We start from the raw sequence: 13,587 nt of genomic DNA, 5'->3' as shown, positions 1-13,587 counted from the left end.
ATTATATTCAGCCTAAGGTGTGATGAAAAGAAAGTGACCTCAGTGCTGGGGGATGCATGAACCTGGGAGGAGATGAAACCCACAGAGGATGAAAGGAAGTAAATCAGAAGGTGAGCAGAACATTGCTGGGCTGTTAGCTCCAGTGATTGCCTTTCAACTGCATCAGCCACAAGACATGAAATGTAATGGTCAATGCTGGAGAACTCAAATAAGTAGCCCCATTATATGAGCGTTTCTCCCTTTGTGCCAGACTGGTTCTCCACAGATTTCACCATGCTGGCAGGCTTTAAAAGGCATGGCAGTTAAGATCGGGGCACAGTCCCGTGGCCCTGATGTGCCACTTACTTTAAGCCATACCTTCTGCTGGTCCTGCAACAGGGAGTCAGGGAGGAAGCTTGAGATGGAAAAGAAGCACCCACAGATTTATTTCGCAAGGAACATGCAACCAGCTGTGGATACATGTTCACTTGCCAACCTGCCTGCAAGCCAACACTGGCATTCCAGCTTCTGGAAACCATCACACCTCCATCTAAAGTGACACTTAGAACATCTGTATGAAATCTATCTACCCTGTGACAGACCTGGCATACCTACCTTACCTGACAGACACCTATTCAAGTATATTTTGTAAAGGAGGGAGAGAAATTTCTATAAATCCTTCTTATCTAATTGCTGCTGTTCAGTTCTTGTGGGGCATGTTGATGGGGCAATTGTAGAAAAAAATGTAGAAAAAATTGTGGAAAAAAATGTGTCGCTTGTTGAAGTCATTCCCTGCAGACACTGCCTATGTGGGGTAATGTGGCCATAAGTTTTTCTGGGTAGCCACCTAAAGGCAAGGCTGTGCCTCTCTCTAAGGCCTCACCAACATCCCTCCAGTACAGAGCAAGGCAATTCTCAGCAGTGCTGGGCAGCACATTCACTTCCTCCGGCACTGTGGGATGAGGGCCAGGAGGACAGAGGACACGAGGAGGGGTTTCTCAGCCATGTTGCCTCCTCCATATTGGGAGCAGAAAAACACGCACAAGGAGAAGGCATCTCAAAGCAGGACAATCACAGGCTGGCTATTCCCTTAATGAAGGAGGTGAATAGAAGATGAGCAGTTTACTGTGCAGAGCTGGTCCTGGCACAGAGCTTTTGAGACCACATCCCTGCCCAGTACAAATGTGGTCAGGTCAAACTCTAGTCTGTAATATCAATATAAGATACTTCCATACCACATTGTCACTGCAGGGACATTTCTGTCTCCCTCTCCATCCCTTTTTTCCTTTGCTGCTTCTGTCCTTTTTCTCTCAGGTCCTCCCTCTTTCTCATCTCAGTGTCTGCATCCTCTCCATGCTCTGTGAGTCTCAGATTCCCCTTTCCCCCTGCAACACTTCCCTCCACTGCCTGGACATCACCTCCACGAAGCAAGAGAGGACTCACAATGGGATGAGATAGAGAAGGAACTTGGGGGAGAAAGAGGTCTTCTTCCAACTTAGCCCAAAAAGACTCCCCACACACCAGACACAGCCCTGCTGAAGGTGCCTGTTTGAGCTGGAATGAAGCAATATGGACACTCACACAGATGCTGTTCTCCTGCACAGGGTATAAACCAGGTAGGGAGGTAGCACAAATCCCACCCATCCAGCTGCTCTTCTAGCAAGGCTTTTAACTTGTCTCCCTCTCTTCACATGCACTGGTCTGTCATGTGTGGGTGTCTCAGGGCTGTCCTCAGCTGCTTGGCAGTGGCTGCGCAGAAGGTGCAAGGGGGAGGTGAAATGATGGGGGTTGGGGATGGCCAGCTGCCAGTCATGGCCTGTACCAGGGTGCCCTTAGTCCCCTGACACACACAGACACGTGGCACGGCTGCTCGGGGAGGCCCAGCCAAGAAGCCTGTCCTTCTCCACTGAATCTCTATTCTGTTTCCCAAGTGACAAGCCACAAACTCCCTTTCTCTTCCCAAACAAACAGAGGCTTGAGTGAATCACTGCCTCGGCCCTGGCACGCAGCCCCCTGGTCATTATGGATTCTCCTCCAGCATCCAGCCCCCTGCGAATGACAGCACTCAGCCATGTCAGCAGAGTCCACAGGCTGAACCTCCCTTCCCCACAGCATCTCTCTGTGCAGCCTGAAGCGTTGCTCCTTCACATCCCTACTCCCCAAACCCCTCCTCTCCCACTGTGTTTGCGGCTACTGCCCGTTCCACGTAAAGGTAGGGGAAGCTGTGGCACAGCATGGTGACCAGTGTGAGAGCTAGGATTAGGACCCTTAGTAACATGGTTTGGTAGACAGTGTCACCTCTTGATTTTAACCTCCAAAAGCTCATTTAGCTGGGATTTATAGTAAAACTGACTTCAGACAGTTAAACCTGGTCAACAAATTCTCCTAATCACCAGAGACTTGCACACATCCACACAAAAGCATGAGGGAAATCACCCCTCACCACCTTCCTGCCCTTTGACCCTTCAGCACAAACAAAATTACCTCCCTCAGCAAGACAAGCACCTGAATGACAGACCTGGAACAAGTCCCTACAGCATAACACTGAGGATTTGCACTCATACTCTCTGTCCCAAATGAGCACCTGCCTCCAGTGGGGCTGGCTTGGCTTCTGTCCATGGTGCAACCCCATTTTCTCCCAGCATGATCCTCTGAGGAATGATAATGCCTCTCCTGGACCCTGTGCACTGAGCTGTAGAGTGGTCAGGGCTGGAGAACAACATCCTCCTGCTGAGACAATGCTTCCCTCCCCTTCCTCTTCAGCATGATGCCTGCCCTCCTCCCAACCAATGCCATCCTCTCCAGCATCTGCCTGGTGTGGGACATGGCTTGCTCCCAGACTGTAATTTAACTCTCTTTCAGACTGGCTTGCCTGACAGGAGGGACTGAACCAGGCTGGCTGCAGCGTGCAATTACATCTGTCAGATTAGCCATAGCATGCATGATCCGGAGCACGTGCCAGATGTGGCACACAAACAGCACTCGAGCCAGCACCAAGAGAGGGTTGTGCAGACAGATAATACCCAACACAACACAAATCTTGCCAGTACAGAGTTAAGCCAGCATTGTTTTCTAAACAAATCTCAAACAGCAGAATGAATTCATACTGGATCAGCATTTTCTACCATGTAGCTGCAGCAGTTTTGACCCAGTACCAAGCTCCCTAGAGCTGGATTTATTGTCTTGTCCACCCTGGGTCAGTGCCAAAGCCATGTCCTGAGAGGACTGAGGAATTTAACCAATGCCAAATGACTTTGGAGGCTCCATATGGGAAGAGCTTGCTTTCTGCAAACTCCCCAACAATGACACCGAGTGTGACTGCACGGGCACGTTCCTGGCAGGCTCCGGCCAGGAGGAAGAGTGACACATCAACAACACCACGGTCACTTGTCACACACGCATGCGCGCACCGGAGGGTGTGAACCACAGGGGAAAGGAACACTTCACAGTATCATCAGCTGGCACCAGCATCCAGAAACAACCCCACTAGGTAGCATCAGCCCTTCCCAAGGCTGACCAAAGCTGCTCCTGCCCGGCATGGTGGTCACAAAGGAGGAGAAGTGAGGAACGGGTGCTGAACGAGGGAGAAACAGGGCTCAGGGCACCCCAGAGAAGGAAGAAAAACAGCAAGAGGCAGCAAAGAGAAGTTGAAGGCAGCAGTTTGTGTAGAAGGGTAGGTATTGGAGTAGTGGGTCAAAGAGCATTGAGGAACTACAGATGGGGAAAACTGATGGCAGGGTCCTGCAGAGGCAGCAGAGAGATGCACTGGAAGATGCAGTGGAAGATGTGCCCTCCTTGTCAGCATCACCAGGTGGGACCTGGGCAGGAGGGGAGCAACCCATCACCTCCCTTAGGGGATACCACACCAGCATCACTGTTGGGGCTGCACAGTAGCACAGACCCTACCAGTCCCTTCCCCTCAGAGAAACACAAGAACCCCCAAAATCTGATTCGGAAAAACTCCGGTCTCTGCCAGAGTCTGTTCAGAGCCTGAAACCACAGCCTGGCAGGTTGCAAACTCCCAGACCTCCCCTTTAAAATCCACTCCTCTGAGGTTACCCACTACTTCGCCAGCAGCTCATTGCTTTAGGGTCTATTTTAGGTAGAGGCATCTCCAGGCACGTTCGTGCTCCTTGAGGACCGGCAGCACGTCTGGGCCTGCCCAGGCACTGGGAGAAACAGCTGCTCCCATTCCCCTCCCACCCCCACACCACAGCAGCTCCAGCAGCACGGAGACATGGCATGGAAATAGTGCAGCTGATCTTCCTGCTTTCCCTGCAGAGGAGCTGAGGAAAGGGGCACTGAGGGCAGCCCCAGGCAGCAGGAGGCCCTTTCAGGTGCTCCCAAGAGCTTTGCGCCCCAAAATGGGTCAGGCTCGGCACAGGGCCCCTTCACTGCCTGTACAGGGCACACGGCGTTCCCAGCTTATGAAACACACTGTCTCCAGTAGGAAAACATCCCTTCCAGTTGAGAAGGAGCACCAGGGAACAGCAGATAAGCAGTGACAAAGAGCATGCCCATCACCCCAAAAGCTGTAGCAGGCTGGGCTGGGTATTCAGAGGAGGTACCTGGCTAGGAAATGGAGGCCAGCATCTTCTATGGGGAATTGGAATCCCCAAAATATCTGTGAGATGAGGAGGGAGGGGGACTCCTCCCCTCTATGGCCCACTCCCGGTAGCATGATGCCCACTCCTGCTCCACTGCAAGCTGCATCCCTGAGGTGACCCAGGCCAGGGCTGCGGAGCCCAGCTTTGCTGCTGGCCAGGCTGCAGCAGAGTCAGCCTGGCTGCCCCTTCTCCCGAGAAATAGAGGAGGTGGAGGAAAATGACGAATGGAGAAGAGCAGACAGGTGTGTGCCCAGGGAGGGGTGGGAAAGGGGCGGAATGCACTCGGGACTGCGTGCGGGGGACCTGCAGCGCGTCCCTCGGCTGCTCTGCAAACAACCCCTCCCTGCACACGCATGCAGAGCCGCAAGGGAAGGGGCTCAGAGGGGAGGGAGCAGCTCTCCGTTGTGGGGAGGGCGCTGATGAAAGCCTAGATTTTGTTCAGAGCATAGCAGAAACCCCTGCCCTTCTCCTCCCTCACACCTCTGGGGAATGAACAACGAGAGGGAGGGATGGCGGGATGGAGAGAGGCACAGACAGAGGTGCCGAGGTTGGCTTACCTCGCAGTGCCTGCGCCGGGGGTGCCCGGGTGCGCGAGAGGTAAATCCAGGGCTCTGCTCTCCTTGGCGACTGCTGGGAAAGGTCTCTGTTCAGTCACATGAAGGAGTGGCCTGTGAGTAGGTGCTCCAGCTCACCGCTCGATCGAAGCTGCCATGGATTCATTGCGAACGACTTCGCCTTCTGTGAGGAGAGAAGGAAAGGGGAGGGAAAAAAAAAAAGGAAAAAAACCACCAGCTTAAGACTTGGAGGGTAGATTCACTTCTTTCTTAGGTTTCCAATGGCAACTGAATATGCCACATATGAAGATCCAGGGTGTGTGTGTGAATGTGTGTGTGTGGGAGGGACGGAGAGATGCACAGCTGCTGAGTCCACAGGCAGTGTAGGGTGTCAGCTAGTCAAGGCGTATCAGTGATTATGGGAACAGACAACTGGACACGGGCAGCAGAGTAGACAGACAACCAGATGGAAAGAGACTGAAAGCATGGAAGGAGATTGGCCTGTATGCTAAGAGCCTGGCTGCCCCACTGTACACAGAGGAGAGAGCACCTAACCCAGCACAGGGCAAGGTGCTGACAGAGCTGCACTGGGAGAAGGTGAAGTGTGCTTACACACACGGCTGCACGCACACACACACACGCCACCTCCCAGCCCACACAGTCACCCAGGCATGCCCCATGCAAGGACATTCTGCATGCTCAGGACACACACACACATGCTAGACACACACACAGACGTTTACTCACTGGTCTTTCCACACCACCTTGCATACAACCCCTAAAAACTCAGAGCTCCTCTAAAGGATGAGGTGCTTCTCTTCTTCACATGCACCCTGCACCGACCTACAAGGTTGCACATCTGTATTAAGATGCACACGTGATAACTCAGGCAACCATCACACAATACCACAACAGCTCCACCCAGCCTATTCCACCACTCCTATGAGTACACAGCAAAAACATTTTTATACAGCACAGCAAATAGTGATCCCTGTGCAAATCCATGCGGAATACCCAAACATGACTACCACACACCAGCTCCTGACCCCTTATACAAAACTGTCACTGCACAAACACACAGCATTTAATGAGCCCACTCCCATAGCAGAGAACAGAAAAAGTGCCATGTACACACACACACATCCATGTCAGCAAACACCACACTAGCAAATGACGTATCTGTAAGAAAATGAGGGCACATAAAACATCCTCATGCACTCAGGAACATAAGTCAAGCAAGTACCAGTGGCTGTATATCACACAAAAATATACTCTGCTTATGAATTGCCTGCAGCATACAAACTGATTGTATCAGATACTGTTACCTACCTAAACTCAGCCCACACAGTGGCATAGCATCCTTCTGGATCCTAAACATTAACCCCAGCAACCACCAGACATATTCTGTCACATGGAAAGCACAAATACTCATCAACATCCAACACAGGCAGACAAACAAAAACTAGACATGAAACACAGACAGCCAGCACCACTCACCCATAAAAAAAAAAAGACATTCTTGAAAGTTATGAAGCTGGAACTCACTTTGGAGACAGCTGTAATATTCTTTGCAAGTGCACAGGTTCATGTTCACACACACACACTCCACTGTCACACCAAATCTACTTTAACTGCCTCCATCTCTGAGTAAGATTTTCCCTTTTTTTTTTTTTCCTGCACTTCTGTTAATTCTGCCCATTCTACAATCTCCTATGTGTCTGTCCACGGACTGGAGTTGCCACTCCGAGGGGCAAAGTGTCTGGAGCAGAAAGCCTGCAAAAGCAGCCACACTCATCCCTTCTCTTTCCCTCCGTTCTGGTGTTAGATGTGCATAATTTGCATGCAAAGAGTGCACAGTCCCACCAGCCCCGAGTGCTCTGAAATTGGCTGATAGTGGCATCAGGGGATGTGACTGCAAAACCTAAGCGTGGCAAAGTACATAAACCCTTATGGGAAGCGAAGATTTGGCCAGGAAGATACTGGCTTCCCCCAGGCCCCAGGCAAGACAAAGAGATGCACGGGGTGGGTAAGAAGGGGCAAGGGAATGAAGGGGGATCGGCCCAGCACCAGGGACAGCACAGCGAGCACTCCGCCGCGCTTGTTTAACAGGCTCGGCAGTGTCACAGCGTGATGCTGCCAGCGATGATGGACAGCAATCAGGGTTCGACATCAGGGCAAGCAAGCGTACCTGTGTGCCCCCAGGAAATGGGAGAGGCAAGGGAAAGCATGGGCTTTGCAGCGGGGAAGAGCAGCTGCAGGTTATATGGCATAGGGGTCCATGGCTACACTGGGATCATTGGAGCAGTGGTGGCACAGATAAAAAAGGAAGAGCTCACAGGCAGAAAAAAGGCTGGCATAGGCGTGGCTTAGACACAGGCAATGCAGGGGTTGCACTCGGGTCTAGCCCCAGCCACATGGAGGAAGTGTGAAAGGAGTCCCATAAGCTCTTGTCCTGTGCTATTGGACAGCATGGGCTTCCAGCACGTGGATACAGCTCAGTGTAGGTCAGTGCAGTGTACAGCACAATGGCCTCTTTCAGGAGCTCCATGTCCTCACACACATTACGTGCCTCAGCAGCCTCAGCCCCTTCCCAGTTCATGTATACTTTCCACACTCTGGCATGCCCACTCTCCACTCCTCAAAGCCACCTACTTCAGGACACTCCCATCTCCCCATGCTCGCACCACATCCATGTCCATGTGGCAACATCAGAGGAGCCAGAAGAAACATGTAGGGAAGCCCCCACTGCCACCTCAGCCCCAAATAGCCCCTCTACCCCTCTGCCTTCACCAGTGCCACCACCATTCACTTTTCTGAAGTGCTTTGAAGGAGTAGAAATTTCCTGTCTCTCTCAGCTAAGCATGGCCTGTGCATCGAGGCAATTTCAGCTGGTTAGTAATGTCAGTGCCTCGGCACTGCGCTCAATTGTACCTGCGTGCCTCTTCCCACAAACATCCATTGTGCATTACAGCAGATGAATAATTTAGGCTGGAAGGGGACAAGTGAGAGAGCCTTTTGGGTCTCATCAAGGCACATGTACAAAGCAGAGTGGAGACAGAGCTGCCTCATTTGGTCAAAGCTAACAGATGCTGCCAAACCTAGAAAAGCCACTATGACCTGAAGTTACTTGGGTTAAAGTATGGTCATGAGGGCAATTTAAAGGGGAATTTGGACTCAGAATTTCTAATAGGTGCTGAGAGTGACACAGAGGTGTTGTGTGTGGATGGCCAAGGAGGATCTTCATCTCTGAGACACTTAGCACTGACCTAAGAAGCTGAAGAGAGCCACTAGTGGAGAAGGGAACCAACATCCTAAACTGACCTGCCAATCATCTGCTCCTGTGCTTCAGAAGCATGGAAGAAGTACTATGACTGGCTAAACAGGAAAAAAGGGATTGAGAAAGCACAGCAAACAAGAGCTGAGTGGGATGCAGATGTGTGCTTGCATGCGCACATCAGTGTTCCTCTCAAACAGATGCCACATCACAGCTTTGTGGTGGCATGCAGGGGGACCTGGAAGATACAAACATGAGCCTGTCAGTGCTGCCCTGAGCCCATCTGCATGGGATAATGCTGGAAGGGGGCAACCTGGACAATGTGGCGCCACGTGTGCAGGTGGGTGCACAGGAATGCGTGGCCTCTGGGGAACACCTGTGTGTTGGTGCTGTGCATGTGCCTGCTCTGGGGAGTGAATGCCAAGTATGGATGTCTGGGATATGCATGTGTGCATCAAGTGCTGCAGTGCAGGGTGAGCAGTGACTGTGTGTATGAGTTTGCTCCTTGCTGAAAACACCGGCGCATTTGTGAGGTGTCAGAGGGAGCGGTGTGTCCCCTGCGGGCTGCCTTGTGTGTGTGTGGCAGCATTTACCCTGGTGAGACACCGGTGTGGCACTGCACACTTGCAAAGCCTTGGGAAAGCAGTGCAGTGCCACAGCACAAAACTATGGGAGCGAGCATGTACTGGAGAGCACCCCTGGGAGCATCCAGGTTCACAGGGATGGGATCCCCTCTCTGGGTGGAACAGTCCGTCTCGCTCCTGCACTGCCTCTCCTCCTGGACTCCGCTTTCCTTTCTCACCTTCCCTCAGCTCTCCTTGCTCACTGGCAACAGCATGCTCTGCCCTGGGAACTAACTCCCACTCACCACACTGGGAGGGAACTCCTTTCTTAGCAGTTCCCTGGTATTTTCCCATATCGAGAGCCAGAAAGTGAAGAAAAACCTCAGTGGGCAAACTGAACTGGACCTATTCCCTTTCCATGTCCTTTCCTCTTTTCAACCCACAGGAACTGCATTACAAACTAACAGGCTTTCACCCAAACCCACAAACTTCCACCCCCAAGCCCCAAACACTACAAACCAGACTCAGGTCACATCTGAGCCATGGGCCATCTCAGGCTGACACGGCTCAGGTAGGGCAACTCAAGGTAATAGGAGAGAGCGGTTCCTGTAGCTGGGAATATGGAGAGGCTCCTGCAGCTGCAGCCATACCTGTCTGACTTTCAGCTCCCCAGCCAGAATCACCCATAGCTGGGGTTGGAGTAAGAAATTTTATGCAGGAATTGCAGTCAGCACAGCTCAAACTCACGCTTCTGGAGCCAAAGCAACATGTCTTAGCTGCTCTGTTATTGCTCCTATCAGAAGGCTAAACCTTCAGCCAGATTCCACTTCCAGGGGAACTTCCAGGCTGGGTTCCAAAGCATGGAGCCTGTCCACTTGGAGCACATCCTGAGGCAGTGGGACTTGAGTAAGAAGAAAATCCCAAAGACATTTCTTTATTTCTTTAGCCAGTTCTGCAGATCACTACCTCCCTCCCAAACACCCTACCCTGAGCTCTACTTATTTGTTCTGAGGCTGATCTAAATTACTCAACTCCCCAAACTGAAATGCAAACAACTGGCCTCCATTTCAGGCTTTGCTTCTGCCCTATATCCCACTTCACACCTATTCCCTCTGGAGGACAAAACTAGTACACAGGGGCCACTTGTGAAAATATGCACATCTTCCCTGGAAGGCTTCATGGGCTCCCAGTGAGACCCAGTTTCACCCAGGACCAGAAACATACAGTTTTGCCATGAAATTGAGCCTTCACACTTAAGCACCATCTGTTTTTTGCTTAACTGCAGTCCTGAATATGGGGTATCCCCAAACTTTACTCAATCCTATGCACTGAAAGCCTCACCTCTAAGCTCCATTTTGAACCCTTTGTCTCCAGTTTTCTTCTGATCTCAGCCTTTCACTTTACACATAAGAGTGTTCCGTACCAAATCCCTTCTCTGATGTTTTCTCCACACCATACAAGATGACAGACTGGGAAAGTCTGGCTGTCTGATCCACTGACTAGCAGCAGTCACGACCCACAGTGCAGGTCTCCAGGAGGCAGGACGATATTTGCCAGATTTTTTTTCCCTACAGAGGAGTCCTGCTTAGACAGTTTGGGTGACCTTTTCACTGCTGGCAATCACAACCAGGAAAATAGTCCTCTGTGCTAATATTTAAATGTCCACCATGAAAAGCACGGAACCAGCCTCAGCACCTGCTTTGGGCTCTCCCCTGTGCAGCACCACAGCATTGCTGCTCCAATTCTTCCCTCACACTGAGGTCTTTCCCTCCAGCCTGGCATCCTTCTCTTCCCTGCTCAGCTTCATGAGCAGCTCCTGCTGATGCTTTTCCCACATCCTGCCCTGCAGCCCTGCCAGCTCTCCAGGCCCCACCAGGCATGCAGAGAGTGAGCCCCTGATTACCATTCAAGCTGGATTCTCATTAGGCTGAAATGCCCCTCCAGGAGATCCATTAACAGTCCATAAGGTTAACTTAATCCAGCCAGTCTTGTGTGGTCTCTGCCCAAATTCCCTATTACATTAACAATCTTGAGCCTTAATTAGCATGTGAGGCAGAGGTGGCATTATTAATGGAGATAATATGGAGCATTAAGAATAAACAGGCCAGGCTGTCTCTCCCCCACCATGCATGCAAATCCTCTTCTGTGCAGAAACAGCATGAGCTTCCCCCATGAGCAGCACACATGAAGGGCTGGGGTGCCCCAGACCAAAGACAAACCCTGAAGCATACAGCCAGGCTGCTGCAGGAGGATGATGGGGAGGAAATGAGATCCCAGAGTGACCCTTCATCTGCCTGGGAGATGAGGGGCTGATAATGGGAAGACCACAGTTTGGCAAGTCCTGTGAAGCAAATCCTTGCACTAGGAAGGAGCAGTCATGTCCTTGGCTAAGCAGCCACCCCATCTTCCTGGGAAGCTTGGCAAAGCAAGGCCAAGGTTATGTGAATCTCTGTTCCCTTGCACGTTCAATTCACGCTGCCGTGTGCGTGCACACAGGATAGCACAATGAGTGTATGGGCTTGAGCACCACGTGTAGGGAGGGGGTGTCTGTCCAAGAGGGAACAGGCTGTGGGAACTGGCTGCAGCTGTGGAAAATGCTCCTCATGAGTCTCCTTTCTGGCCACTGAGCCCCAGTGCACTGAGAATACAGGACAGGACAGAGGGGCTTCAGCTGAAGGAGAGAAGCAGTCATTTGGGGGACCAGAGAATAAATGATGGGGGTTCCAGCTTGGTGCAAGTTGTCCATGTGGTGGGGAAGGGACGGGTCCCTCTTCAGACAGGCTGGTGACTGAGCCGCCCAGGTGGCTGCTCAAAAGAGCTGGGTCATTACAGGTGAAGGGTCAGTCTGGGGCAGACCCTCTCCCAGGCCAGGCAGAGGCAGCACACGTTTGAGTAGAGGAGGGGAGGACTGGTGCTGCCAGCAGCAGCAAGGGGCTGGGGCAGCAAAGGGTCAGGGATGCACTGAGTATCAGCCAGGAGAAATTGCAAGCCTGACACTTTCTTCTAATACAAGCACTTGCAAAATCATACGGCAAAACAGGGGAGGAGAGAAGCCGAAGCTGCTAAGCCAAGGAAGCAGAGCCTAATGGCAGCAGCTCTGGACTGGTAATTCACTTCCAGCAGCACCCAGCAGGATGGGGATGAAGAGAGAAGCGTGTCTCAGGGACCCACAGCTGCAGGGAATGGCTTCCTGAGTCTGGCTTGTTCCTGAGATCTGACCCATGCTGTTCCAGCATGGCTCCCTTGTGCTCAGTGTGTCCCTCCGGGCTTTGCAGAAGGGCTTGCACTGAGAGCAACGATCCCTGAAGCACAGAGTGATATCCCTGTGCCTCGGCCCTGGAGCACCCGGCCAGTGCTAAATAGCCTTGCTTAGCGAGGAGCAGTGCCTCAGGCTGGGCTCTCTCCCAGGGCTGCACTCAGCATCAGCCCAGCTGCCTTCACATGCCCAGAGGTGCAGCAGACAACAGCGGAGGCCCTGAGCAGAGCCCAGCTCTTCCACTTGCCAGCACAGCAAGTTCCCACTCCCCCAGGCCCACCAGTCAGCCCCTGCCAAATCCATTTGTCCAATCTTGTGCTTTCTACTAATCCTGTTGAGCCATCCTTTAAGTTGCTCTGAGGCAAAGATAGAAAAATACAAAGATGCCCTAAGAAGCTTCCCCTGACCTTGCTCAATTCAAGATAAAGGGCTTTGATTTAAAAAATTACAGTGGGGGTCTGTCACTGATCCATTGCACGGATTAAAGGGAAGCAAACAGAGACACGGGATGCAGCTAGTGCTAGGTGAGCAGACAGGGAAGGGAGAAAGGTTACAACCAGCATGGGGGAGGAGACAAAACAAAAGAAAGGACAGAAAATGAGAGGGGAGGAAGAAAAAATAACTTCTCCCTCACCATCTCCATACCTGACTATTGGTAGAAAAGCTTTGTACACTCATGATGTTATACAATGCCCCACCACCTTTCCTGGTCTGTAAGGAAGAGCGAGGCAGCTGCACTCTCTGTGGTGTGACCAGGCTGGGAACAGGGTGCTCAGACTGAAGAGGAGCTCCTTGCCCTGTCAGAAGCATCCAGTGGGGTTTCTGACTGAAATCCCAAGGCACAAATGCCTGCTAAAGAGATTGTCATCACTATCTCTCCTTTTGAAGTTGTTCAGACTTTTCTTCCTCCACCCCTTCACCCTTCCTTCACACCAGACCTCTCAACTCATCTCCTTCCCTTCCTGACAGTGCTGTGTCTCACTATTCCTGCTGCTTGTCCTGGCCCACATCACATCTAGCAGCATCTAAACAGGCTTCCCACCACCCACCTCAGTCCCCTACAGCCCTTGACTCAAAGGTTACTCAGAACAATTTTCCCCTGTAGGAAATGTCATAATGTCATAAGGACTAGTGACGGCACCTTCTTCCTTCTCTGTACCCTCCAACATTTTTTGCACCCCATAAGGGCCCTTTGGTCCCTGGCATGAGCCTGTTTCCTCTCTCTGAACCTATTCTGTTTGAAAATCACTCACAAGATGGCTGATGTTTCATTTCCATTCCTCTTTTACAGGTATGTTAACCAGAAAAGGATGCTTAAAGAAGGTGTGCACTTCTCATAAAAAATGCTGGAAAA

General features: G+C 51.6%; 1 long non-coding RNA gene across 3 annotated transcripts in view; it reads right to left on the bottom strand.

Annotated features, from left to right (window-relative positions):
• Nucleotides 1–13,587, bottom strand: part of LOC128807666 (uncharacterized) — a 54,282-nt gene that overhangs the window by 27,282 nt on the left and 13,413 nt on the right. For all 3 annotated transcript variants that reach the window (XR_008437236.1, XR_008437235.1, XR_008437237.1), the window contains one exon: nucleotides 5,144–5,324. This is a non-coding gene — a long non-coding RNA (uncharacterized LOC128807666). The remainder of the gene's footprint in view (nucleotides 1–5,143; nucleotides 5,325–13,587) is intronic.

Source organism: Vidua macroura, chromosome 5 (assembly GCF_024509145.1).
Source record: "Vidua macroura isolate BioBank_ID:100142 chromosome 5, ASM2450914v1, whole genome shotgun sequence".
NCBI classification, from domain to species: Eukaryota; Metazoa; Chordata; class Aves; order Passeriformes; family Viduidae; genus Vidua; species Vidua macroura.
This window is presented reverse-complemented; position numbering and strand designations above follow the sequence as displayed.